This window comes from Hyperolius riggenbachi, chromosome 11, assembly GCF_040937935.1.
Source record: "Hyperolius riggenbachi isolate aHypRig1 chromosome 11, aHypRig1.pri, whole genome shotgun sequence".
Taxonomy (NCBI): Eukaryota; Metazoa; Chordata; class Amphibia; order Anura; family Hyperoliidae; genus Hyperolius; species Hyperolius riggenbachi.
The window spans coordinates 98,222,455-98,246,638 of NC_090656.1; the positions used below are offsets into that span (position 1 = coordinate 98,222,455).

The following is a 24,184-nucleotide window of genomic DNA, read 5'->3' on the forward strand; positions in this document are numbered from 1 at the left end:
ATCTGAACAAAGACATTTTCTTATCAGTTTGGTTTGACGTACTACCTTCCATCTCTGACAATAGGTAAAGGTCACTAACAAGTCTTTTGTTATGCTATACTCAACATGGATGGGAGCTTAACCCGCACTTGCCTAGCCAAGACTTCTTCAAGTAAAATTTCTGCTTCTACAATAAGAAACATTGTATAAAACTTAATTACTAAGCCACAGCACCTACATGAAATATATTAGTGACTGGCTTCTGTGGCACAAAACTCATTGGTTTTGCCACAGCTTTCATTATCATATTTTGGAAGTTGCACAACATTCTTTTCAACAATTTTGTCCTAAAAGTTTTCCATTCCCTTTTAGGTGGACTATGTGTATACTCTTAGGCAGGGAAAAGTAGGCCTGAAAAACTATTGAAAAAAAAAATATTAAAAAACTGAGAATGCAAATGCAAAGAAAAAAGAGTGCTGTGCCACAATAACCAATAACTGCTAATCAGCATATGGGTGCTGTGGCTTAGTTGGTTAAAGCGCCTGTCTCGTAAACAGGAGATCCTGAGTTCAACTCTCAGCAGTGCCTTTGCTCATCTTATTATCACCGAGTCATTGCCTGCTGTTTACATCCCAGATTTTCGGGATCACATCTTTGAGCTTCACCCATATTTGCTCACAGGAAACTTGCATTCGCTATGCCCACTGTTTCCACCACATCTGAACAAAGACATTTTCTTATCAGTTTGGTTTGATGTACTACCTTCCATCTCTGACAATAGGTAAAGGTCACTAACAAGTCTTTTGGGATGCTATACTCAACATGGATGGGAGCTTAACCCGCACTTGCCTAGCCAAGACTTCTTCAAGTAAAATTTCTGCTTCTACAATAAGAAACATTGTATAAAACTTAATTACTAAGCCACAGCACCTACATGAAATATAATAGTGACTGGCTTCTGTGGCACAAAACTCATCGGTTTTGCCACAGCTTTCATTATCATAATTTGGAAGTTGCACAACATTCTTTTCAACAATTTTGTCCTAAAAGTTTTCCATTCCCTTTTAGGTGGACTATGTGTATACTCTTAGGCAGGGAAAAGTAGGCCTGAAAAACTATTGAAAAAAAAATGTTAAAAAACTGAGAATGCAAATGCAAAGAAAAAAGAGTGCTGTGTCACAATAACCAATAACTGCTAATCAGCGTATGGGTGCTGTGGCTTAGTTGGTTAAAGCGCCTGTCTCGTAAACAGGAGATCCTGAGTTCAACCCTCAGCAGTGCCTTTGCTCATCTTATTATCACCAAGTCATTGCCTGCTGTTTACATCCCAGATTTTCGGGATCACATCTTTGAGCTTCACCCATATTTGCTCACAGGAAACTTGCATTCGCTATGCCCACTGTTTCCACCACATCTGAACTAAACATTTTCTTATCAGTTTGGTTTGACGTACTACCTTCCATCTCTGACAATAGGTAAAGGTCACTAACAAGTCTTTTGTTATGCTATACTCAACATGGATGGGAGCTTAACCCGCACTTGCCTAGCCAAGACTTCTTCAAGTAAAATTTCTGCTTCTACAATAAGAAACATTGTATAAAACTTAATTACTAAGCCACAGCACCTACATGAAATATAATAGTGACTGGCTTCTGTGGCACAAAACTCATCGGTTTTGCCACAGCTTTCATTATCATATTTTGGAAGTTGCACAACATTCTTTTCAACAATTTTGTCCTAAAAGTTTTCCATTCCCTTTTAGGTGGACTATGTGTATACTCTTAGGCAGGGAAAAGTAGGCCTGAAAAACTATTGAAAAAAAAAATGTTAAAAAACTGAGAATGCAAATGCAAAGAAAAAAGAGTGCTGTGCCACAATAACCAATAACTGCTAATCAGCGTATGGGTGCTGTGGCTTAGTTGGTTAAAGCGCCTGTCTCGTAAACAGGAGATCCTGAGTTCAACTCTCAGCAGTGCCTTTGCTCATCTTATTATCACCGAGTCATTGCCTGCTGTTTACATCCCAGATTTTCGGGATCACATCTTTGAGCTTCACCCATATTTGCTCACAGGAAACTTGCATTCGCTATGCCCACTGTTTCCACCACATCTGAACAAAGACATTTTCTTATCAGTTTGGTTTGATGTACTACCTTCCATCTCTGACAATAGGTAAAGGTCACTAACAAGTCTTTTGGGATGCTATACTCAACATGGATGGGAGCTTAACCCGCACTTGCCTAGCCAAGACTTCTTCAAGTAAAATTTCTGCTTCTACAATAAGAAACATTGTATAAAACTTAATTACTAAGCCACAGCACCTACATGAAATATAATAGTGACTGGCTTCTGTGGCACAAAACTCATCGGTTTTGCCACAGCTTTCATTATCATAATTTGGAAGTTGCACAACATTCTTTTCAACAATTTTGTCCTAAAAGTTTTCTATTCCCTTTTAGGTGGACTATGTGTATACTCTTAGGCAGGGAAAAGTAGGCCTGAAAACATGAAATATAATAGTGACTGGCTTCTGTGGCACAAAACTCATCGGTTTTGCCACAGCTTTCATTATCATAATTTGGAAGTTGCACAACATTCTTTTCAACAATTTTGTCCTAAAAGTTTTCCATTCCCTTTTAGGTGGACTATGTGTATACTCTTAGGCAGGGAAAAGTAGGCCTGAAAAACTATTGAAAAAAAAATGTTAAAAAACTGAGAATGCAAATGCAAAGAAAAAAGAGTGCTGTGCCACAATAACCAATAACTGCTAATCAGCGTATGGGTGCTGTGGCTTAGTTGGTTAAAGCGCCTGTCTCGTAAACAGGAGATCCTGAGTTCAACTCTCAGCAGTGCCTTTGCTCATCTTATTATCACCGAGTCATTGCCTGCTGTTTACATCCCAGATTTTCGGGATCACATCTTTGAGCTTCACCCATATTTGCTCACAGGAAACTTGCATTCGCTATGCCCACTGTTTCCACCACATCTGAACAAAGACATTTTCTTATCAGTTTGGTTTGATGTACTACCTTCCATCTCTGACAATAGGTAAAGGTCACTAACAAGTCTTTTGGGATGCTATACTCAACATGGATGGGAGCTTAACCCGCACTTGCCTAGCCAAGACTTCTTCAAGTAAAATTTCTGCTTCTACAATAAGAAACATTGTATAAAACTTAATTACTAAGCCACAGCACCTACATGAAATATAATAGTGACTGGCTTCTGTGGCACAAAACTCATCGGTTTTGCCACAGCTTTCATTATCATAATTTGGAAGTTGCACAACATTCTTTTCAACAATTTTGTCCTAAAAGTTTTCTATTCCCTTTTAGGTGGACTATGTGTATACTCTTAGGCAGGGAAAAGTAGGCCTGAAAACATGAAATATAATAGTGACTGGCTTCTGTGGCACAAAACTCATCGGTTTTGCCACAGCTTTCATTATCATAATTTGGAAGTTGCACAACATTCTTTTCAACAATTTTGTCCTAAAAGTTTTCCATTCCCTTTTAGGTGGACTATGTGTATACTCTTAGGCAGGGAAAAGTAGGCCTGAAAAACTATTGAAAAAAAAATGTTAAAAAACTGAGAATGCAAATGCAAAGAAAAAAGAGTGCTGTGTCACAATAACCAATAACTGCTAATCAGCGTATGGGTGCTGTGGCTTAGTTGGTTAAAGCACCTGTCTCGTAAACAGGAGATCCTGAGTTCAACCCTCAGCAGTGCCTTTGCTCATCTTATTATCACCAAGTCATTGCTTGCTGTTTACATCCCAGATTTTCGGGATCACATCTTTGAGCTTCACCCATATTTGCTCACAGGAAACTTGCATTCGCTATGCCCACTGTTTCCACCACATCTGAACAAAGACATTTTCTTATCAGTTTGGTTTGATGTACTACCTTCCATCTCTGACAATAGGTAAAGGTCACTAACAAGTCTTTTGGGATGCTATACTCAACATGGATGGGAGCTTAACCCGCACTTGCCTAGCCAAGACTTCTTCAAGTAAAATTTCTGCTTCTACAAGAAGAAACATTGTATAAAACTTAATTACTAAGCCACAGCACCTACATGAAATGTAATAGTGACTGGCTTCTGTGGCACAAAACTCATCGGTTTTGCCACAGCTTTCATTATCATATTTTGGAAGTTGCACAACATTCTTTTCAACAATTTTGTCCTAAAAGTTTTCCATTCCCTTTTAGGTGGACTATGTGTATACTCTTAGGCAGGGAAAAGTAGGCCTGAAAAACTATTGAAAAAAAAAATGTTAAAAAACTGAGAATGCAAATGCAAAGAAAAAAGAGTGCTGTGCCACAATAACCAATAACTGCTAATCAGCGTATGGGTGCTGTGGCTTAGTTGGTTAAAGCGCCTGTCTCGTAAACAGGAGATCCTGAGTTCAACTCTCAGCAGTGCCTTTGCTCATCTTATTATCACCAAGTCATTGCCTGCTGTTTACATCCCAGATTTTCGGGATCACATCTTTGAGCTTCACCCATATTTGCTCACAGGAAACTTGCATTCGCTATGCCCACTGTTTCCACCACATCTGAACAAAGACATTTTCTTATCAGTTTGGTTTGATGTACTACCTTCCATCTCTGACAATAGGTAAAGGTCACTAACAAGTCTTTTGGGATGCTATACTCAACATGGATGGGAGCTTAACCCGCACTTGCCTAGCCAAGACTTCTTCAAGTAAAATTTCTGCTTCTACAATAAGAAACATTGTATAAAACTTAATTACTAAGCCACAGCACCTACATGAAATATAATAGTGACTGGCTTCTGTGGCACAAAACTCATCGGTTTTGCCACAGCTTTCATTATCATATTTTGGAAGTTGCACAACATTCTTTTCAACAATTTTGTCCTAAAAGTTTTCCATTCCCTTTTAGGTGGACTATGTGTATACTCTTAGGCAGGGAAAAGTAGGCCTGAAAAACTATTGAAAAAAAAAATGTTAAAAAACTGAGAATGCAAATGCAAAGAAAAAAGAGTGCTGTACCACAATAACCAATAACTGCTAATCAGCATATGGGTGCTGTGGCTTAGTTGGTTAAAGCGCCTGTCTCGTAAACAGGAGATCCTGAGTTCAACTCTCAGCAGTGCCTTTGCTCATCTTATTATCACCAAGTCATTGCCTGCTGTTTACATCCCAGATTTTCGGGATCACATCTTTGAGCTTCACCCATATTTGCTCACAGGAAACTTGCATTCGCTATGCCCACTGTTTCCACCACATCTGAACAAAGACATTTTCTTATCAGTTTGGTTTGATGTACTACCTTCCATCTCTGACAATAGGTAAAGGTCACTAACAAGTCTTTTGGGATGCTATACTCAACATGGATGGGAGCTTAACCCGCACTTGCCTAGCCAAGACTTCTTCAAGTAAAATTTCTGCTTCTACAAGAAGAAACATTGTATAAAACTTAATTACTAAGCCACAGCACCTACATGAAATATAATAGTGACTGGCTTCTGTGGCACAAAACTCATCGGTTTTGCCACAGCTTTCATTATCATAATTTGGAAGTTGCACAACATTCTTTTCAACAATTTTGTCCTAAAAGTTTTCCATTCCCTTTTAGGTGGACTATGTGTATACTCTTAGGCAGGGAAAAGTAGGCCTGAAAAACTATTGAAAAAAAAATGTTAAAAAACTGAGAATGCAAATGCAAAGAAAAAAGAGTGCTGTGTCACAATAACCAATAACTGCTAATCAGCGTATGGGTGCTGTGGCTTAGTTGGTTAAAGCACCTGTCTCGTAAACAGGAGATCCTGAGTTCAACCCTCAGCAGTGCCTTTGCTCATCTTATTATCACCAAGTCATTGCCTGCTGTTTACATCCCAGATTTTCGGGATCACATCTTTGAGCTTCACCCATATTTGCTCACAGGAAACTTGCATTCGCTATGCCCACTGTTTCCACCACATCTGAACAAAGACATTTTCTTATCAGTTTGGTTTGATGTACTACCTTCCATCTCTGACAATAGGTAAAGGTCACTAACAAGTCTTTTGGGATGCTATACTCAACATGGATGGGAGCTTAACCCGCACTTGCCTAGCCAAGACTTCTTCAAGTAAAATTTCTGCTTCTACAAGAAGAAACATTGTATAAAACTGAATTACTAAGCCACAGCACCTACATGAAATGTAATAGTGACTGGCTTCTGTGGCACAAAACTCATCGGTTTTGCCACAGCTTTCATTATCATATTTTGGAAGTTGCACAACATTCTTTTCAACAATTTTGTCCTAAAAGTTTTCCATTCCCTTTTAGGTGGACTATGTGTATACTCTTAGGCAGGGAAAAGTAGGCCTGAAAAACTATTGAAAAAAAAAATGTTAAAAAACTGAGAATGCAAATGCAAAGAAAAAAGAGTGCTGTGCCACAATAACCAATAACTGCTAATCAGCGTATGGGTGCTGTGGCTTAGTTGGTTAAAGCGCCTGTCTCGTAAACAGGAGATCCTGAGTTCAACTCTCAGCAGTGCCTTTGCTCATCTTATTATCACCAAGTCATTGCCTGCTGTTTACATCCCAGATTTTCGGGATCACATCTTTGAGCTTCACCCATATTTGCTCACAGGAAACTTGCATTCGCTATGCCCACTGTTTCCACCACATCTGAACAAAGACATTTTCTTATCAGTTTGGTTTGATGTACTACCTTCCATCTCTGACAATAGGTAAAGGTCACTAACAAGTCTTTTGGGATGCTATACTCAACATGGATGGGAGCTTAACCCGCACTTGCCTAGCCAAGACTTCTTCAAGTAAAATTTCTGCTTCTACAATAAGAAACATTGTATAAAACTTAATTACTAAGCCACAGCACCTACATGAAATATAATAGTGACTGGCTTCTGTGGCACAAAACTCATCGGTTTTGCCACAGCTTTCATTATCATATTTTGGAAGTTGCACAACATTCTTTTCAACAATTTTGTCCTAAAAGTTTTCCATTCCCTTTTAGGTGGACTATGTGTATACTCTTAGGCAGGGAAAAGTAGGCCTGAAAAACTATTGAAAAAAAAAATGTTAAAAAACTGAGAATGCAAATGCAAAGAAAAAAGAGTGCTGTGCCACAATAACCAATAACTGCTAATCAGCATATGGGTGCTGTGGCTTAGTTGGTTAAAGCGCCTGTCTCGTAAACAGGAGATCCTGAGTTCAACTCTCAGCAGTGCCTTTGCTCATCTTATTATCACCAAGTCATTGCCTGCTGTTTACATCCCAGATTTTCGGGATCACATCTTTGAGCTTCACCCATATTTGCTCACAGGAAACTTGCATTCGCTATGCCCACTGTTTCCACCACATCTGAACAAAGACATTTTCTTATCAGTTTGGTTTGATGTACTACCTTCCATCTCTGACAATAGGTAAAGGTCACTAACAAGTCTTTTGGGATGCTATACTCAACATGGATGGGAGCTTAACCCGCACTTGCCTAGCCAAGACTTCTTCAAGTAAAATTTCTGCTTCTACAAGAAGAAACATTGTATAAAACTTAATTACTAAGCCACAGCACCTACATGAAATATAATAGTGACTGGCTTCTGTGGCACAAAACTCATCGGTTTTGCCACAGCTTTCATTATCATAATTTGGAAGTTGCACAACATTCTTTTCAACAATTTTGTCCTAAAAGTTTTCCATTCCCTTTTAGGTGGACTATGTGTATACTCTTAGGCAGGGAAAAGTAGGCCTGAAAAACTATTGAAAAAAAAATGTTAAAAAACTGAGAATGCAAATGCAAAGAAAAAAGAGTGCTGTGTCACAATAACCAATAACTGCTAATCAGCGTATGGGTGCTGTGGCTTAGTTGGTTAAAGCACCTGTCTCGTAAACAGGAGATCCTGAGTTCAACCCTCAGCAGTGCCTTTGCTCATCTTATTATCACCAAGTCATTGCCTGCTGTTTACATCCCAGATTTTCGGGATCACATCTTTGAGCTTCACCCATATTTGCTCACAGGAAACTTGCATTCGCTATGCCCACTGTTTCCACCACATCTGAACAAAGACATTTTCTTATCAGTTTGGTTTGATGTACTACCTTCCATCTCTGACAATAGGTAAAGGTCACTAACAAGTCTTTTGGGATGCTATACTCAACATGGATGGGAGCTTAACCCGCACTTGCCTAGCCAAGACTTCTTCAAGTAAAATTTCTGCTTCTACAAGAAGAAACATTGTATAAAACTGAATTACTAAGCCACAGCACCTACATGAAATGTAATAGTGACTGGCTTCTGTGGCACAAAACTCATCGGTTTTGCCACAGCTTTCATTATCATATTTTGGAAGTTGCACAACATTCTTTTCAACAATTTTGTCCTAAAAGTTTTCCATTCCCTTTTAGGTGGACTATGTGTATACTCTTAGGCAGGGAAAAGTAGGCCTGAAAAACTATTGAAAAAAAAAATGTTAAAAAACTGAGAATGCAAATGCAAAGAAAAAAGAGTGCTGTGCCACAATAACCAATAACTGCTAATCAGCGTATGGGTGCTGTGGCTTAGTTGGTTAAAGCGCCTGTCTCGTAAACAGGAGATCCTGAGTTCAACTCTCAGCAGTGCCTTTGCTCATCTTATTATCACCAAGTCATTGCCTGCTGTTTACATCCCAGATTTTCGGGATCACATCTTTGAGCTTCACCCATATTTGCTCACAGGAAACTTGCATTCGCTATGCCCACTGTTTCCACCACATCTGAACAAAGACATTTTCTTATCAGTTTGGTTTGATGTACTACCTTCCATCTCTGACAATAGGTAAAGGTCACTAACAAGTCTTTTGGGATGCTATACTCAACATGGATGGGAGCTTAACCCGCACTTGCCTAGCCAAGACTTCTTCAAGTAAAATTTCTGCTTCTACAATAAGAAACATTGTATAAAACTTAATTACTAAGCCACAGCACCTACATGAAATATAATAGTGACTGGCTTCTGTGGCACAAAACTCATCGGTTTTGCCACAGCTTTCATTATCATATTTTGGAAGTTGCACAACATTCTTTTCAACAATTTTGTCCTAAAAGTTTTCCATTCCCTTTTAGGTGGACTATGTGTATACTCTTAGGCAGGGAAAAGTAGGCCTGAAAAACTATTGAAAAAAAAAATGTTAAAAAACTGAGAATGCAAATGCAAAGAAAAAAGAGTGCTGTGCCACAATAACCAATAACTGCTAATCAGCGTATGGGTGCTGTGGCTTAGTTGGGTAAAGCGCCTGTCTCGTAAACAGGAGATCCTGAGTTCAACTCTCAGCAGTGCCTTTGCTCATCTTATTATCACCAAGTCATTGCCTGCTGTTTACATCCCAGATTTTCGGGATCACATCTTTGAGCTTCACCCATATTTGCTCACAGGAAACTTGCATTCGCTATGCTCACTGTTTCCACCACATCTGAACAAAGACATTTTCTTATCAGTTTGGTTTGACGTACTACCTTCCATCTCTGACAATAGGTAAAGGTCACTAACAAGTCTTTTGGGATGCTATACTCAACATGGATGGGAGCTTAACCCGCACTTGCCTAGCCAAGACTTCTTCAAGTAAAATTTCTGCTTCTACAAGAAGAAACATTGTATAAAACTTAATTACTAAGCCACAGCACCTACATGAAATATAATAGTGACTGGCTTCTGTGGCACAAAACTCATCGGTTTTGCCACAGCTTTCATTATCATAATTTGGAAGTTGCACAACATTCTTTTCAACAATTTTGTCCTAAAAGTTTTCCATTCCCTTTTAGGTGGACTATGTGTATACTCTTAGGCAGGGAAAAGTAGGCCTGAAAAACTATTGAAAAAAAATGTTAAAAAACTGAGAATGCAAATGCAAAGAAAAAAGAGTGCTGTGCCACAATAACCAATAACTGAATAGCAGCATGTGGGCGCTGTGGCTTAGTTGGTTAAAGCACCTGTCTAGTAAACAGGAGATCCTGAGTTCAACTCTCAGCAGTGCCTTTGCTCATCTTATTATCACCAAGTCATTGCCTGCTGTTTACATCCCAGATTTTCGGGATCACATCTTTGAGCTTCACCCATATTTGCTCACAGGAAACTTGCATTCGCTATGCCCACTGTTTCCACCACATCTGAACAAAGACATTTTCTTATCAGTTTGGTTTGATGTACTACCTTCCATCTCTGACAATAGGTAAAGGTCACTAACAAGTCTTTTGGGATGCTATACTCAACATGGATGGGAGCTTAACCCGCACTTGCCTAGCCAAGACTTCTTCAAGTAAAATTTCTGCTTCTACAATAAGAAACATTGTATAAAACTTAATTACTAAGCCACAGCACCTACATGAAATATAATAGTGACTGGCTTCTGTGGCACAAAACTCATCGGTTTTGCCACAGCTTTCATTATCATATTTTGGAAGTTGCACAACATTCTTTTCAACAATTTTGTCCTAAAAGTTTTCCATTCCCTTTTAGGTGGACTATGTGTATACTCTTAGGCAGGGAAAAGTAGGCCTGAAAAACTATTGAAAAAAAAAATGTTAAAAAACTGAGAATGCAAATGCAAAGAAAAAAGAGTGCTGTGCCACAATAACCAATAACTGCTAATCAGCATATGGGTGCTGTGGCTTAGTTGGTTAAAGCGCCTGTCTCGTAAACAGGAGATCCTGAGTTCAACTCTCAGCAGTGCCTTTGCTCATCTTATTATCACCAAGTCATTGCCTGCTGTTTACATCCCAGATTTTCGGGATCACATCTTTGAGCTTCACCCATATTTGCTCACAGGAAACTTGCATTCGCTATGCCCACTGTTTCCACCACATCTGAACAAAGACATTTTCTTATCAGTTTGGTTTGATGTACTACCTTCCATCTCTGACAATAGGTAAAGGTCACTAACAAGTCTTTTGGGATGCTATACTCAACATGGATGGGAGCTTAACCCGCACTTGCCTAGCCAAGACTTCTTCAAGTAAAATTTCTGCTTCTACAAGAAGAAACATTGTATAAAACTTAATTACTAAGCCACAGCACCTACATGAAATATAATAGTGACTGGCTTCTGTGGCACAAAACTCATCGGTTTTGCCACAGCTTTCATTATCATAATTTGGAAGTTGCACAACATTCTTTTCAACAATTTTGTCCTAAAAGTTTTCCATTCCCTTTTAGGTGGACTATGTGTATACTCTTAGGCAGGGAAAAGTAGGCCTGAAAAACTATTGAAAAAAAAAATGTTAAAAAACTGAGAATGCAAATGCAAAGAAAAAAGAGTGCTGTGTCACAATAACCAATAACTGCTAATCAGCGTATGGGTGCTGTGGCTTAGTTGGTTAAAGCACCTGTCTCGTAAACAGGAGATCCTGAGTTCAACCCTCAGCAGTGCCTTTGCTCATCTTATTATCACCAAGTCATTGCTTGCTGTTTACATCCCAGATTTTCGGGATCACATCTTTGAGCTTCACCCATATTTGCTCACAGGAAACTTGCATTCGCTATGCTCACTGTTTCCACCACATCTGAACAAAGACATTTTCTTATCAGTTTGGTTTGATGTACTACCTTCCATCTCTGACAATAGGTAAAGGTCACTAACAAGTCTTTTGGGATGCTATACTCAACATGGATGGGAGCTTAACCCGCACTTGCCTAGCCAAGACTTCTTCAAGTAAAATTTCTGCTTCTACAAGAAGAAACATTGTATAAAACTTAATTACTAAGCCACAGCACCTACATGAAATGTAATAGTGACTGGCTTCTGTGGCACAAAACTCATCGGTTTTGCCACAGCTTTCATTATCATATTTTGGAAGTTGCACAACATTCTTTTCAACAATTTTGTCCTAAAAGTTTTCCATTCCCTTTTAGGTGGACTATGTGTATACTCTTAGGCAGGGAAAAGTAGGCCTGAAAAACTATTGAAAAAAAAAATGTTAAAAAACTGAGAATGCAAATGCAAAGAAAAAAGAGTGCTGTGCCACAATAACCAATAACTGCTAATCAGCGTATGGGTGCTGTGGCTTAGTTGGTTAAAGCGCCTGTCTCGTAAACAGGAGATCCTGAGTTCAACTCTCAGCAGTGCCTTTGCTCATCTTATTATCACCAAGTCATTGCCTGCTGTTTACATCCCAGATTTTCGGGATCACATCTTTGAGCTTCACCCATATTTGCTCACAGGAAACTTGCATTCGCTATGCCCACTGTTTCCACCACATCTGAACAAAGACATTTTCTTATCAGTTTGGTTTGATGTACTACCTTCCATCTCTGACAATAGGTAAAGGTCACTAACAAGTCTTTTGGGATGCTATACTCAACATGGATGGGAGCTTAACCCGCACTTGCCTAGCCAAGACTTCTTCAAGTAAAATTTCTGCTTCTACAATAAGAAACATTGTATAAAACTTAATTACTAAGCCACAGCACCTACATGAAATATAATAGTGACTGGCTTCTGTGGCACAAAACTCATCGGTTTTGCCACAGCTTTCATTATCATATTTTGGAAGTTGCACAACATTCTTTTCAACAATTTTGTCCTAAAAGTTTTCCATTCCCTTTTAGGTGGACTATGTGTATACTCTTAGGCAGGGAAAAGTAGGCCTGAAAAACTATTGAAAAAAAAAAATGTTAAAAAACTGAGAATGCAAATGCAAAGAAAAAAGAGTGCTGTGCCACAATAACCAATAACTGCTAATCAGCATATGGGTGCTGTGGCTTAGTTGGTTAAAGCGCCTGTCTCGTAAACAGGAGATCCTGAGTTCAACTCTCAGCAGTGCCTTTGCTCATCTTATTATCACCAAGTCATTGCCTGCTGTTTACATCCCAGATTTTCGGGATCACATCTTTGAGCTTCACCCATATTTGCTCACAGGAAACTTGCATTCGCTATGCTCACTGTTTCCACCACATCTGAACAAAGACATTTTCTTATCAGTTTGGTTTGATGTACTACCTTCCATCTCTGACAATAGGTAAAGGTCACTAACAAGTCTTTTGGGATGCTATACTCAACATGGATGGGAGCTTAACCCGCACTTGCCTAGCCAAGACTTCTTCAAGTAAAATTTCTGCTTCTACAAGAAGAAACATTGTATAAAACTTAATTACTAAGCCACAGCACCTACATGAAATATAATAGTGACTGGCTTCTGTGGCACAAAACTCATCGGTTTTGCCACAGCTTTCATTATCATAATTTGGAAGTTGCACAACATTCTTTTCAACAATTTTGTCCTAAAAGTTTTCCATTCCCTTTTAGGTGGACTATGTGTATACTCTTAGGCAGGGAAAAGTAGGCCTGAAAAACTATTGAAAAAAAAATGTTAAAAAACTGAGAATGCAAATGCAAAGAAAAAAGAGTGCTGTGTCACAATAACCAATAACTGCTAATCAGCGTATGGGTGCTGTGGCTTAGTTGGTTAAAGCACCTGTCTCGTAAACAGGAGATCCTGAGTTCAACCCTCAGCAGTGCCTTTGCTCATCTTATTATCACCAAGTCATTGCCTGCTGTTTACATCCCAGATTTTCGGGATCACATCTTTGAGCTTCACCCATATTTGCTCACAGGAAACTTGCATTCGCTATGCCCACTGTTTCCACCACATCTGAACAAAGACATTTTCTTATCAGTTTGGTTTGATGTACTACCTTCCATCTCTGACAATAGGTAAAGGTCACTAACAAGTCTTTTGGGATGCTATACTCAACATGGATGGGAGCTTAACCCGCACTTGCCTAGCCAAGACTTCTTCAAGTAAAATTTCTGCTTCTACAAGAAGAAACATTGTATAAAACTGAATTACTAAGCCACAGCACCTACATGAAATGTAATAGTGACTGGCTTCTGTGGCACAAAACTCATCGGTTTTGCCACAGCTTTCATTATCATATTTTGGAAGTTGCACAACATTCTTTTCAACAATTTTGTCCTAAAAGTTTTCCATTCCCTTTTAGGTGGACTATGTGTATACTCTTAGGCAGGGAAAAGTAGGCCTGAAAAACTATTGAAAAAAAAAATGTTAAAAAACTGAGAATGCAAATGCAAAGAAAAAAGAGTGCTGTGCCACAATAACCAATAACTGCTAATCAGCGTATGGGTGCTGTGGCTTAGTTGGTTAAAGCGCCTGTCTCGTAAACAGGAGATCCTGAGTTCAACTCTCAGCAGTGCCTTTGCTCATCTTATTATCACCAAGTCATTGCCTGCTGTTTACATCCCAGATTTTCGGGATCACATCTTTGAGCTTCACCCATATTTGCTCACAGGAAACTTGCATTCGCTATGCCCACTGTTTCCACCACATCTGAACAAAGACATTTTCTTATCAGTTTGGTTTGATGTACTACCTTCCATCTCTGACAATAGGTAAAGGTCACTAACAAGTCTTTTGGGATGCTATACTCAACATGGATGGGAGCTTAACCCGCACTTGCCTAGCCAAGACTTCTTCAAGTAAAATTTCTGCTTCTACAATAAGAAACATTGTATAAAACTTAATTACTAAGCCACAGCACCTACATGAAATATAATAGTGACTGGCTTCTGTGGCACAAAACTCATCGGTTTTGCCACAGCTTTCATTATCATATTTTGGAAGTTGCACAACATTCTTTTCAACAATTTTGTCCTAAAAGTTTTCCATTCCCTTTTAGGTGGACTATGTGTATACTCTTAGGCAGGGAAAAGTAGGCCTGAAAAACTATTGAAAAAAAAAATGTTAAAAAACTGAGAATGCAAATGCAAAGAAAAAAGAGTGCTGTGCCACAATAACCAATAACTGCTAATCAGCGTATGGGTGCTGTGGCTTAGTTGGTTAAAGCACCTGTCTCGTAAACAGGAGATCCTGAGTTCAACCCTCAGCAGTGCCTTTGCTCATCTTATTATCACCAAGTCATTGCCTGCTGTTTACATCCCAGATTTTCGGGATCACATCTTTGAGCTTCACCCATATTTGCTCACAGGAAACTTGCATTCGCTATGCCCACTGTTTCCACCACATCTGAACAAAGACATTTTCTTATCAGTTTGGTTTGATGTACTACCTTCCATCTCTGACAATAGGTAAAGGTCACTAACAAGTCTTTTGGGATGCTATACTCAACATGGATGGGAGCTTAACCCGCACTTGCCTAGCCAAGACTTCTTCAAGTAAAATTTCTGCTTCTACAAGAAGAAACATTGTATAAAACTGAATTACTAAGCCACAGCACCTACATGAAATGTAATAGTGACTGGCTTCTGTGGCACAAAACTCATCGGTTTTGCCACAGCTTTCATTATCATATTTTGGAAGTTGCACAACATTCTTTTCAACAATTTTGTCCTAAAAGTTTTCCATTCCCTTTTAGGTGGACTATGTGTATACTCTTAGGCAGGGAAAAGTAGGCCTGAAAAACTATTGAAAAAAAAAATGTTAAAAAACTGAGAATGCAAATGCAAAGAAAAAAGAGTGCTGTGCCACAATAACCAATAACTGCTAATCAGCGTATGGGTGCTGTGGCTTAGTTGGTTAAAGCGCCTGTCTCGTAAACAGGAGATCCTGAGTTCAACTCTCAGCAGTGCCTTTGCTCATCTCATTATCACCAAGTCATTGCCTGCTGTTTACATCCCAGATTTTCGGGATCACATCTTTGAGCTTCACCCATATTTGCTCACAGGAAACTTGCATTCGCTATGCCCACTGTTTCCACCACATCTGAACAAAGACATTTTCTTATCAGTTTGGTTTGATGTACTACCTTCCATCTCTGACAATAGGTAAAGGTCACTAACAAGTCTTTTGGGATGCTATACTCAACATGGATGGGAGCTTAACCCGCACTTGCCTAGCCAAGACTTCTTCAAGTAAAATTTCTGCTTCTACAATAAGAAACATTGTATAAAACTTAATTACTAAGCCACAGCACCTACATGAAATATAATAGTGACTGGCTTCTGTGGCACAAAACTCATCGGTTTTGCCACAGCTTTCATTATCATATTTTGGAAGTTGCACAACATTCTTTTCAACAATTTTGTCCTAAAAGTTTTCCATTCCCTTTTAGGTGGACTATGTGTATACTCTTAGGCAGGGAAAAGTAGGCCTGAAAAACTATTGAAAAAAAAAATGTTAAAAAACTGAGAATGCAAATGCAAAGAAAAAAGAGTGCTGTGCCACAATAACCAATAACTGCTAATCAGCGTATGGGTGCTGTGGCTTAGTTGGTTAAAGCACCTGTCTCGTAAACAGGAGATCCTGAGTTCAACCCTCAGCAGTGCCTTTGCTCATCTTATTATCACCAAGTCATTGCCTGCTGTTTACATCCCAGATTTTCGGGATCACATCTTTGAGCTTCACCCATATTTGCTCACAGGAAACTTGCATTCGCTATGCCCACTGTTTCCACCACATCTGAACAAAGACATTTTCTTATCAGTTTGGTTTGATGTACTACCTTCCATCTCTGACAATAGGTAAAGGTCACTAACAAGTCTTTTGGGATGCTATACTCAACATGGATGGGAGCTTAACCCGCACTTGCCTAGCCAAGACTTCTTCAAGTAAAATTTCTGCTTCTACAAGAAGAAACATTGTATAAAACTGAATTACTAAGCCACAGCACCTACATGAAATGTAATAGTGACTGGCTTCTGTGGCACAAAACTCATCGGTTTTGCCACAGCTTTCATTATCATATTTTGGAAGTTGCACAACATTCTTTTCAACAATTTTGTCCTAAAAGTTTTCCATTCCCTTTTAGGTGGACTATGTGTATACTCTTAGGCAGGGAAAAGTAGGCCTGAAAAACTATTGAAAAAAAAAATGTTAAAAAACTGAGAATGCAAATGCAAAGAAAAAAGAGTGCTGTGCCACAATAACCAATAACTGCTAATCAGCGTATGGGTGCTGTGGCTTAGTTGGTTAAAGCGCCTGTCTCGTAAACAGGAGATCCTGAGTTCAACTCTCAGCAGTGCCTTTGCTCATCTCATTATCACCAAGTCATTGCCTGCTGTTTACATCCCAGATTTTCGGGATCACATCTTTGAGCTTCACCCATATTTGCTCACAGGAAACTTGCATTCGCTATGCCCACTGTTTCCACCACATCTGAACAAAGACATTTTCTTATCAGTTTGGTTTGATGTACTACCTTCCATCTCTGACAATAGGTAAAGGTCACTAACAAGTCTTTTGGGATGCTATACTCAACATGGATGGGAGCTTAACCCGCACTTGCCTAGCCAAGACTTCTTCAAGTAAAATTTCTGCTTCTACAATAAGAAACATTGTATAAAACTTAATTACTAAGCCACAGCACCTACATGAAATATAATAGTGACTGGCTTCTGTGGCACAAAACTCATCGGTTTTGCCACAGCTTTCATTATCATATTTTGGAAGTTGCACAACATTCTTTTCAACAATTTTGTCCTAAAAGTTTTCCATTCCCTTTTAGGTGGACTATGTGTATACTCTTAGGCAGGGAAAAGTAGGCCTGAAAAACTATTGAAAAAAAAAATGTTAAAAAACTGAGAATGCAAATGCAAAGAAAAAAGAGTGCTGTGCCACAATAACCAATAACTGCTAATCAGCGTATGGGTGCTGTGGCTTAGTTGGGTAAAGCGCCTGTCTCGTAAACAGGAGATCCTGAGTTCAACTCTCAGCAGTGCCTTTGCTCATCTTATTATCACCAAGTCATTGCCTGCTGTTTACATCCCAGATTTTCGGGATCACATCTTTGAGCTTCACCCATATTTGCTCACAGGAAACTTGCATTCGCTATGCCCACTGTTTCCACCACATCTGAACAAAGACATTTTCTTATCAGTTTGGTTTGACGTACTACCTTCCATCTCTGACAATAGGTAAAGGTCACTAACAAGTCTTTTGGGATGCTATACTCAACATGGATGGGAGCTTAACCCGCACTTGCCTAGCCAAGACTTCTTCAAGTAAAATTTCTGCTTCTACAAGAAGAAACATTGTATAAAACTTAATTACTAAGCCACAGCACCTACATGAAATATAATAGTGACTGGCTTCTGTGGCACAAAACTCATCGGTTTTGCCACAGCTTTCATTATCATAATTTGGAAGTTGCACAACATTCTTTTCAACAATTTTGTCCTAAAAGTTTTCCATTCCCTTTTAGGTGGACTATGTGTATACTCTTAGGCAGGGAAAAGTAGGCCTGAAAAACTATTGAAAAAAAATGTTAAAAAACTGAGAATGCAAATGCAAAGAAAAAAGAGTGCTGTGTCACAATAACCAATAACTGCTAATCAGCGTATGGGTGCTGTGGCTTAGTTGGTTAAAGCGCCTGTCTCGTAAACAGGAGATCCTGAGTTCAACTCTCAGCAGTGCCTTTGCTCATCTTATTATCACCAAGTCATTGCCTGCTGTTTACATCCCAGATTTTCGGGATCACATCTTTGAGCTTCACCCATATTTGCTCACAGGAAACTTGCATTCGCTATGCCCACTGTTTCCACCACATCTGAACAAAGACATTTTCTTATCAGTTTGGTTTGATGTACTACCTTCCATCTCTGACAATAGGTAAAGGTCACTAACAAGTCTTTTGGGATGCTATACTCAACATGGATGGGAGCTTAACCCGCACTTGCCTAGCCAAGACTTCTTCAAGTAAAATTTCTGCTTCTACAATAAGAAACATTGTATAAAACTTAATTACTAAGCCACAGCACCTACATGAAATATAATAGTGACTGGCTTCTGTGGCACAAAACTCATCGGTTTTGCCACAGCTTTCATTATCATATTTTGGAAGTTGCACAACATTCTTTTCAACAATTTTGTCCTAAAAGTTTTCCATTCCCTTTTAGGTGGACTATGTGTATACTCTTAGGCAGGGAAAAGTAGGCCTGAAAAACTATTGAAAAAAAAATGTTAAAAAACTGAGAATGCAATTGCAAAGAAAAAAGAGTGCTGTGTCACAATAACCAATAACTGCTAATCAGCGTATGGGTGCTGTGGCTTAGTTGGTTAAAGCACCTGTCTTGTAAACAGGAGATCCTGAGTTCAACCCTCAGCAGTGCCTTTGCTCATCTTATTATCACCAAGTCATTGCCTGCTGTTTACGTCCCAGATTTTCGGGATCACATCTTTGAGCTTCACCCATATTTGCTCACAGGAAACTTGCATTCGCTATGCCCACTGTTTCCACCACATCTGAACTAAGACATTTTCTTATCAGTTTGGTTTGACGTACTACCTTCCATCTCTGACAATAGGTAGAGGTCACTAACAAGTCTTTTGGGATGCTATACTCAACATGGATGGGAGCTTAACCCACACTTGCCTAGCCAAGACTTCTTCAAGTAAAATTTCTGCTTCTACAATAAGAAACATTGTATAAAACGTAATTACTAAGCCACAGCACCTACATGAAATATAATAGTGACTGGCTTCTGTGGCACAAAACTCATCGGTTTTGCCACAGCTTTCATTATCATATTTTGGAAGTTGCACAACATTCTTTTCAACAATTTTGTCCTAAAAGTTTTCCATTCCCTTTTAGGTGGACTATGTGTATACTCTTAGGCAGGGAAAAGTAGGCCTGAAAAACTATTGAAAAAAAAAATGTTAAAAAACTGAGAATGCAAATGCAAAGAAAAAAGAGTGCTGTGCCACAATAACCAATAACTGCTAATCAGCGTATGGGTGCTGTGGCTTAGTTGGTTAAAGCGCCTGTCTCGTAAACAGGAGATCCTGAGTTCAACTCTCAGCAGTGCCTTTTCTCATCTTATTATCACCAAGTCATTGCCTGCTGTTTACATCCCAGATTTTCGGGATCACATCTTTGAGCTTCACCCATATTTGCTCACAGGAAACTTGCATTCGCTATGCCCACTGTTTCCACCACATCTGAACAAAGACATTTTCTTATCAGTTTGGTTTGATGTACTACCTTCCATCTCTGACAATAGGTAAAGGTCACTAACAAGTCTTTTGGGATGCTATACTCAACATGGATGGGAGCTTAACCCGCACTTGCCTAGCCAAGACTTCTTCAAGTAAAATTTCTGCTTCTACAAGAAGAAACATTGTATAAAACTTAATTACTAAGCCACAGCACCTACATGAAATATAATAGTGACTGGCTTCTGTGGCACAAAACTCATCGGTTTTGCCACAGCTTTCATTATCATAATTTGGAAGTTGCACAACATTCTTTTCAACAATTTTGTCCTAAAAGTTTTCCATTCCCTTTTAGGTGGACTATGTGTATACTCTTAGGCAGGGAAAAGTAGGCCTGAAAAACTATTGAAAAAAAAATGTTAAAAAACTGAGAATGCAAATGCAAAGAAAAAAGAGTGCTGTGTCACAATAACCAATAACTGCTAATCAGCGTATGGGTGCTGTGGCTTAGTTGGTTAAAGCACCTGTCTCGTAAACAGGAGATCCTGAGTTCAACCCTCAGCAGTGCCTTTGCTCATCTTATTATCACCAAGTCATTGCCTGCTGTTTACATCCCAGATTTTCGGGATCACATCTTTGAGCTTCACCCATATTTGCTCACAGGAAACTTGCATTCGCTATGCCCACTGTTTCCACCACATCTGAACAAAGACATTTTCTTATCAGTTTGGTTTGATGTACTACCTTCCATCTCTGACAATAGGTAAAGGTCACTAACAAGTCTTTTGGGATGCTATACTCAACATGGATGGGAGCTTAACCCGCACTTGCCTAGCCAAGACTTCTTCAAGTAAAATTTCTGCTTCTACAAGAAGAAACATTGTATAAAACTTAATTACTAAGCCACAGCACCTACATGAAATGTAATAGTGACTGGCTTCTGTGGCACAAAACTCATCGGTTTTGCCACAGCTTTCATTATCATATTTTGGAAGTTGCACAACATTCTTTTCAACAATTTTGTCCTAAAAGTTTTCCATTCCCTTTTAGGTGGACTATGTGTATACTCTTAGGCAGGGAAAAGTAGGCCTGAAAAACTATTGAAAAAAAAATGTTAAAAAACTGAGAATGCAAATGCAAAGAAAAAAGAGTGCTGTGCCACAATAACCAATAACTGCTAATCAGCGTATGGGTGCTGTGGCTTAGTTGGTTAAAGCGCCTGTCTCGTAAACAGGAGATCCTGAGTTCAACTCTCAGCAGTGCCTTTGCTCATCTTATTATCACCAAGTCATTGCCTGCTGTTTACATCCCAGATTTTCGGGATCACATCTTTGAGCTTCACCCATATTTGCTCACAGGAAACTTGCATTCGCTATGCCCACTGTTTCCACCACATCTGAACAAAGACATTTTCTTATCAGTTTGGTTTGACGTACTACCTTCCATCTCTGACAATAGGTAAAGGTCACTAACAAGTCTTTTGGGATGCTATACTCAACATGGATGGGAGCTTAACCCGCACTTGCCTAGCCAAGACTTCTTCAAGTAAAATTTCTGCTTCTACAATAAGAAACATTGTATAAAACTTAATTACTAAGCCACAGCACCTACATGAAATTTAATAGTGACTGGCTTCTGTGGCACAAAACTCATCGGTTTTGCCACAGCTTTCATTATCATAATTTGGAAGTTGCACAACATTCTTTTCAACAATTTTGTCCTAAAAGTTTTCCATTCCCTTTTAGGTGGACTATGTGTATACTCTTAGGCAGGGAAAAATAGGCCTGAAAAACTATTGAAAAAAAAATGTTAAAAAACTGAGAATGCAAATGCAAAGAAAAAAGAGTGCTGTGTCACAATAACCAATAACTGCTAATCAGCGTATGGGTGCTGTGGCTTAGTTGGTTAAAGCACCTGTCTTGTAAACAGGAGATCCTGAGTTCAACCCTCAGCAGTGCCTTTGCTCATCTTATTATCACCAAGTCATTGCCTGCTGTTTACATCCCAGATTTTCGGGATCACATCTTTGAGCTTCACCCATATTTGCTCACAGGAAACTTGCATTCGCTATGCCCACTGTTTCCACCACATCTGAACAAAGACATTTTCTTATCAGTTTGGTTTGATGTACTACCTTCCATCTCTGACAATAGGTAAAGGTCACTAACAAGTCTTTTGGGATGCTATACTCAACATGGATGGGAGCTTAACCCGCACTTGCCTAGCCAAGACTTCTTCAAGTAAAATTTCTGCTTCTACAAGAAGAAACATTGTATAAAACTTAATTACTAAGCCACAGCACCTACATGAAATGTAATAGTGACTGGCTTCTGTGGCACAAAACTCATCGGTTTTGCCACAGCTTTCATTATCATAATTTGGAAGTTGCACAACATTCTTTTCAACAATTTTGTCCTAAAAGTTTTCCATTCCCTTTTAGGTGGACTATGTGTATACTCTTAGGCAGGGAAAAGTAGGCCTGAAAAACTATTGAAAAAAAAAATGTTGAAAAACTGAGAATGCAAATGCAAAGAAAAAAGAGTGCTGTGCCACAATAACCAAAAACTGCTAATCAGCATATGGGTGCTGTGGCTTAGTTGGTTAAAGCGCCTGTCTCGTAAACAGGAGATCCTGAGTTCAACTCTCAGCAGTGCCTTTGCTCATCTTATTATCACCAAGTCATTGCCTGCTGTTTACATCCCAGATTTTCGGGATCACATCTTTGAGCTTCACCCATATTTGCTCACAGGAAACTTGCATTCGCTATGCCCACTGTTTCCACCACATCTGAACAAAGACATTTTCTTATCAGTTTGGTTTGATGTACTACCTTCCATCTCTGACAATAGGTAAAGGTCACTAACAAGTCTTTTGGGATGCTATACTCAACATGGATGGGAGCTTAACCCGCACTTGCCTAGCCAAGACTTCTTCAAGTAAAATTTCTGCTTCTACAAGAAGAAACATTGTATAAAACTTAATTACTAAGCCACAGCACCTACATGAAATATAATAGTGACTGGCTTCTGTGGCACAAAACTCATCGGTTTTGCCACAGCTTTCATTATCATAATTTGGAAGTTGCACAACATTCTTTTCAACAATTTTGTCCTAAAAGTTTTCCATTCCCTTTTAGGTGGACTATGTGTATACTCTTAGGCAGGGAAAAGTAGGCCTGAAAAACTATTGAAAAAAAAATGTTAAAAAACTGAGAATGCAAATGCAAAGAAAAAAGAGTGCTGTGTCACAATAACCAATAACTGCTAATCAGCGTATGGGTGCTGTGGCTTAGTTGGTTAAAGCACCTGTCTCGTAAACAGGAGATCCTGAGTTCAACCCTCAGCAGTGCCTTTGCTCATCTTATTATCACCAAGTCATTGCCTGCTGTTTACATCCCAGATTTTCGGGATCACATCTTTGAGCTTCACCCATATTTGCTCACAGGAAACTTGCATTCGCTATGCCCACTGTTTCCACCACATCTGAACAAAGACATTTTCTTATCAGTTTGGTTTGATGTACTACCTTCCATCTCTGACAATAGGTAAAGGTCACTAACAAGTCTTTTGGGATGCTATACTCAACATGGATGGGAGCTTAACCCGCACTTGCCTAGCCAAGACTTCTTCAAGTAAAATTTCTGCTTCTACAAGAAGAAACATTGTATAAAACTGAATTACTAAGCCACAGCACCTACATGAAATGTAATAGTGACTGGCTTCTGTGGCACAAAACTCATCGGTTTTGCCACAGCTTTCATTATCATATTTTGGAAGTTGCACAACATTCTTTTCAACAATTTTGTCCTAAAAGTTTTCCATTCCCTTTTAGGTGGACTATGTGTATACTCTTAGGCAGGGAAAAGTAGGCCTGAAAAACTATTGAAAAAAAAAATGTTAAAAAACTGAGAATGCAAATGCAAAGAAAAAAGAGTGCTGTGCCACAATAACCAATAACTGCTAATCAGCGTATGGGTGCTGTGGCTTAGTTGGTTAAAGCGCCTGTCTCGTAAACAGGAGATCCTGAGTTCAACTCTCAGCAGTGCCTTTGCTCATCTTATTATCACCAAGTCATTGCCTGCTGTTTACATCCCAGATTTTCGGGATCACATCTTTGAGCTTCACCCATATTTGCTCACAGGAAACTTGCATTCGCTATGCCCACTGTTTCCACCACATCTGAACAAAGACATTTTCTTATCAGTTTGGTTTGATGTACTACCTTCCATCTCTGACAATAGGTAAAGGTCACTAACAAGTCTTTTGGGATGCTATACTCAACATGGATGGGAGCTTAACCCGCACTTGCCTAGCCAAGACTTCTTCAAGTAAAATTTCTGCTTCTACAAT

The 24,184-nt window shown here is 39.1% G+C and overlaps 32 non-coding genes across 32 annotated transcripts; all 32 read left to right on the forward strand.

Moving 5' to 3' along the window:
• Nucleotides 1–493: 493 nt before the first annotated feature.
• Nucleotides 494–567, forward strand: TRNAT-CGU (transfer RNA threonine (anticodon CGU)). Its single transcript has one exon. It is a non-coding gene; the product is annotated as a tRNA-Thr (tRNA).
• Nucleotides 568–1,188: 621 nt separating this feature from the next.
• Nucleotides 1,189–1,262, forward strand: TRNAT-CGU (transfer RNA threonine (anticodon CGU)). The gene has a single exon. It is a non-coding gene; the product is annotated as a tRNA-Thr (tRNA).
• Nucleotides 1,263–1,883: 621 nt separating this feature from the next.
• TRNAT-CGU (transfer RNA threonine (anticodon CGU)) lies at nucleotides 1,884–1,957 on the forward strand. The gene has a single exon. It is a non-coding gene; the product is annotated as a tRNA-Thr (tRNA).
• An 802-nt stretch (nucleotides 1,958–2,759) lies between these two features.
• TRNAT-CGU (transfer RNA threonine (anticodon CGU)) lies at nucleotides 2,760–2,833 on the forward strand. Its single transcript has one exon. It is a non-coding gene; the product is annotated as a tRNA-Thr (tRNA).
• An 802-nt stretch (nucleotides 2,834–3,635) lies between these two features.
• Nucleotides 3,636–3,709, forward strand: TRNAT-CGU (transfer RNA threonine (anticodon CGU)). The gene has a single exon. It is a non-coding gene; the product is annotated as a tRNA-Thr (tRNA).
• Nucleotides 3,710–4,331: 622 nt separating this feature from the next.
• On the forward strand, nucleotides 4,332–4,405 carry TRNAT-CGU (transfer RNA threonine (anticodon CGU)). Its single transcript has one exon. It is a non-coding gene; the product is annotated as a tRNA-Thr (tRNA).
• Nucleotides 4,406–5,027: 622 nt separating this feature from the next.
• On the forward strand, nucleotides 5,028–5,101 carry TRNAT-CGU (transfer RNA threonine (anticodon CGU)). Its single transcript has one exon. It is a non-coding gene; the product is annotated as a tRNA-Thr (tRNA).
• Nucleotides 5,102–5,722: 621 nt separating this feature from the next.
• Nucleotides 5,723–5,796, forward strand: TRNAT-CGU (transfer RNA threonine (anticodon CGU)). The gene has a single exon. It is a non-coding gene; the product is annotated as a tRNA-Thr (tRNA).
• Nucleotides 5,797–6,418: 622 nt separating this feature from the next.
• Nucleotides 6,419–6,492, forward strand: TRNAT-CGU (transfer RNA threonine (anticodon CGU)). Its single transcript has one exon. It is a non-coding gene; the product is annotated as a tRNA-Thr (tRNA).
• Nucleotides 6,493–7,114: 622 nt separating this feature from the next.
• Nucleotides 7,115–7,188, forward strand: TRNAT-CGU (transfer RNA threonine (anticodon CGU)). The gene has a single exon. It is a non-coding gene; the product is annotated as a tRNA-Thr (tRNA).
• A 621-nt stretch (nucleotides 7,189–7,809) lies between these two features.
• TRNAT-CGU (transfer RNA threonine (anticodon CGU)) lies at nucleotides 7,810–7,883 on the forward strand. The gene has a single exon. It is a non-coding gene; the product is annotated as a tRNA-Thr (tRNA).
• Nucleotides 7,884–8,505: 622 nt separating this feature from the next.
• TRNAT-CGU (transfer RNA threonine (anticodon CGU)) lies at nucleotides 8,506–8,579 on the forward strand. The gene has a single exon. It is a non-coding gene; the product is annotated as a tRNA-Thr (tRNA).
• A 622-nt stretch (nucleotides 8,580–9,201) lies between these two features.
• TRNAT-CGU (transfer RNA threonine (anticodon CGU)) lies at nucleotides 9,202–9,275 on the forward strand. Its single transcript has one exon. It is a non-coding gene; the product is annotated as a tRNA-Thr (tRNA).
• Nucleotides 9,276–9,895: 620 nt separating this feature from the next.
• On the forward strand, nucleotides 9,896–9,969 carry TRNAT-AGU (transfer RNA threonine (anticodon AGU)). Its single transcript has one exon. It is a non-coding gene; the product is annotated as a tRNA-Thr (tRNA).
• A 622-nt stretch (nucleotides 9,970–10,591) lies between these two features.
• Nucleotides 10,592–10,665, forward strand: TRNAT-CGU (transfer RNA threonine (anticodon CGU)). The gene has a single exon. It is a non-coding gene; the product is annotated as a tRNA-Thr (tRNA).
• Nucleotides 10,666–11,287: 622 nt separating this feature from the next.
• On the forward strand, nucleotides 11,288–11,361 carry TRNAT-CGU (transfer RNA threonine (anticodon CGU)). Its single transcript has one exon. It is a non-coding gene; the product is annotated as a tRNA-Thr (tRNA).
• Nucleotides 11,362–11,983: 622 nt separating this feature from the next.
• Nucleotides 11,984–12,057, forward strand: TRNAT-CGU (transfer RNA threonine (anticodon CGU)). Its single transcript has one exon. It is a non-coding gene; the product is annotated as a tRNA-Thr (tRNA).
• A 623-nt stretch (nucleotides 12,058–12,680) lies between these two features.
• On the forward strand, nucleotides 12,681–12,754 carry TRNAT-CGU (transfer RNA threonine (anticodon CGU)). Its single transcript has one exon. It is a non-coding gene; the product is annotated as a tRNA-Thr (tRNA).
• Nucleotides 12,755–13,375: 621 nt separating this feature from the next.
• Nucleotides 13,376–13,449, forward strand: TRNAT-CGU (transfer RNA threonine (anticodon CGU)). Its single transcript has one exon. It is a non-coding gene; the product is annotated as a tRNA-Thr (tRNA).
• A 622-nt stretch (nucleotides 13,450–14,071) lies between these two features.
• Nucleotides 14,072–14,145, forward strand: TRNAT-CGU (transfer RNA threonine (anticodon CGU)). The gene has a single exon. It is a non-coding gene; the product is annotated as a tRNA-Thr (tRNA).
• Nucleotides 14,146–14,767: 622 nt separating this feature from the next.
• Nucleotides 14,768–14,841, forward strand: TRNAT-CGU (transfer RNA threonine (anticodon CGU)). The gene has a single exon. It is a non-coding gene; the product is annotated as a tRNA-Thr (tRNA).
• Nucleotides 14,842–15,463: 622 nt separating this feature from the next.
• TRNAT-CGU (transfer RNA threonine (anticodon CGU)) lies at nucleotides 15,464–15,537 on the forward strand. The gene has a single exon. It is a non-coding gene; the product is annotated as a tRNA-Thr (tRNA).
• A 622-nt stretch (nucleotides 15,538–16,159) lies between these two features.
• On the forward strand, nucleotides 16,160–16,233 carry TRNAT-CGU (transfer RNA threonine (anticodon CGU)). Its single transcript has one exon. It is a non-coding gene; the product is annotated as a tRNA-Thr (tRNA).
• A 622-nt stretch (nucleotides 16,234–16,855) lies between these two features.
• TRNAT-CGU (transfer RNA threonine (anticodon CGU)) lies at nucleotides 16,856–16,929 on the forward strand. Its single transcript has one exon. It is a non-coding gene; the product is annotated as a tRNA-Thr (tRNA).
• Nucleotides 16,930–17,551: 622 nt separating this feature from the next.
• TRNAT-CGU (transfer RNA threonine (anticodon CGU)) lies at nucleotides 17,552–17,625 on the forward strand. Its single transcript has one exon. It is a non-coding gene; the product is annotated as a tRNA-Thr (tRNA).
• A 620-nt stretch (nucleotides 17,626–18,245) lies between these two features.
• On the forward strand, nucleotides 18,246–18,319 carry TRNAT-CGU (transfer RNA threonine (anticodon CGU)). The gene has a single exon. It is a non-coding gene; the product is annotated as a tRNA-Thr (tRNA).
• A 1,317-nt stretch (nucleotides 18,320–19,636) lies between these two features.
• Nucleotides 19,637–19,710, forward strand: TRNAT-CGU (transfer RNA threonine (anticodon CGU)). Its single transcript has one exon. It is a non-coding gene; the product is annotated as a tRNA-Thr (tRNA).
• Nucleotides 19,711–20,331: 621 nt separating this feature from the next.
• Nucleotides 20,332–20,405, forward strand: TRNAT-CGU (transfer RNA threonine (anticodon CGU)). Its single transcript has one exon. It is a non-coding gene; the product is annotated as a tRNA-Thr (tRNA).
• Nucleotides 20,406–21,026: 621 nt separating this feature from the next.
• TRNAT-CGU (transfer RNA threonine (anticodon CGU)) lies at nucleotides 21,027–21,100 on the forward strand. The gene has a single exon. It is a non-coding gene; the product is annotated as a tRNA-Thr (tRNA).
• A 1,317-nt stretch (nucleotides 21,101–22,417) lies between these two features.
• On the forward strand, nucleotides 22,418–22,491 carry TRNAT-CGU (transfer RNA threonine (anticodon CGU)). The gene has a single exon. It is a non-coding gene; the product is annotated as a tRNA-Thr (tRNA).
• Nucleotides 22,492–23,112: 621 nt separating this feature from the next.
• TRNAT-CGU (transfer RNA threonine (anticodon CGU)) lies at nucleotides 23,113–23,186 on the forward strand. The gene has a single exon. It is a non-coding gene; the product is annotated as a tRNA-Thr (tRNA).
• Nucleotides 23,187–23,808: 622 nt separating this feature from the next.
• On the forward strand, nucleotides 23,809–23,882 carry TRNAT-CGU (transfer RNA threonine (anticodon CGU)). The gene has a single exon. It is a non-coding gene; the product is annotated as a tRNA-Thr (tRNA).
• The last annotated feature ends 302 nt before the right edge of the window (nucleotides 23,883–24,184 follow it).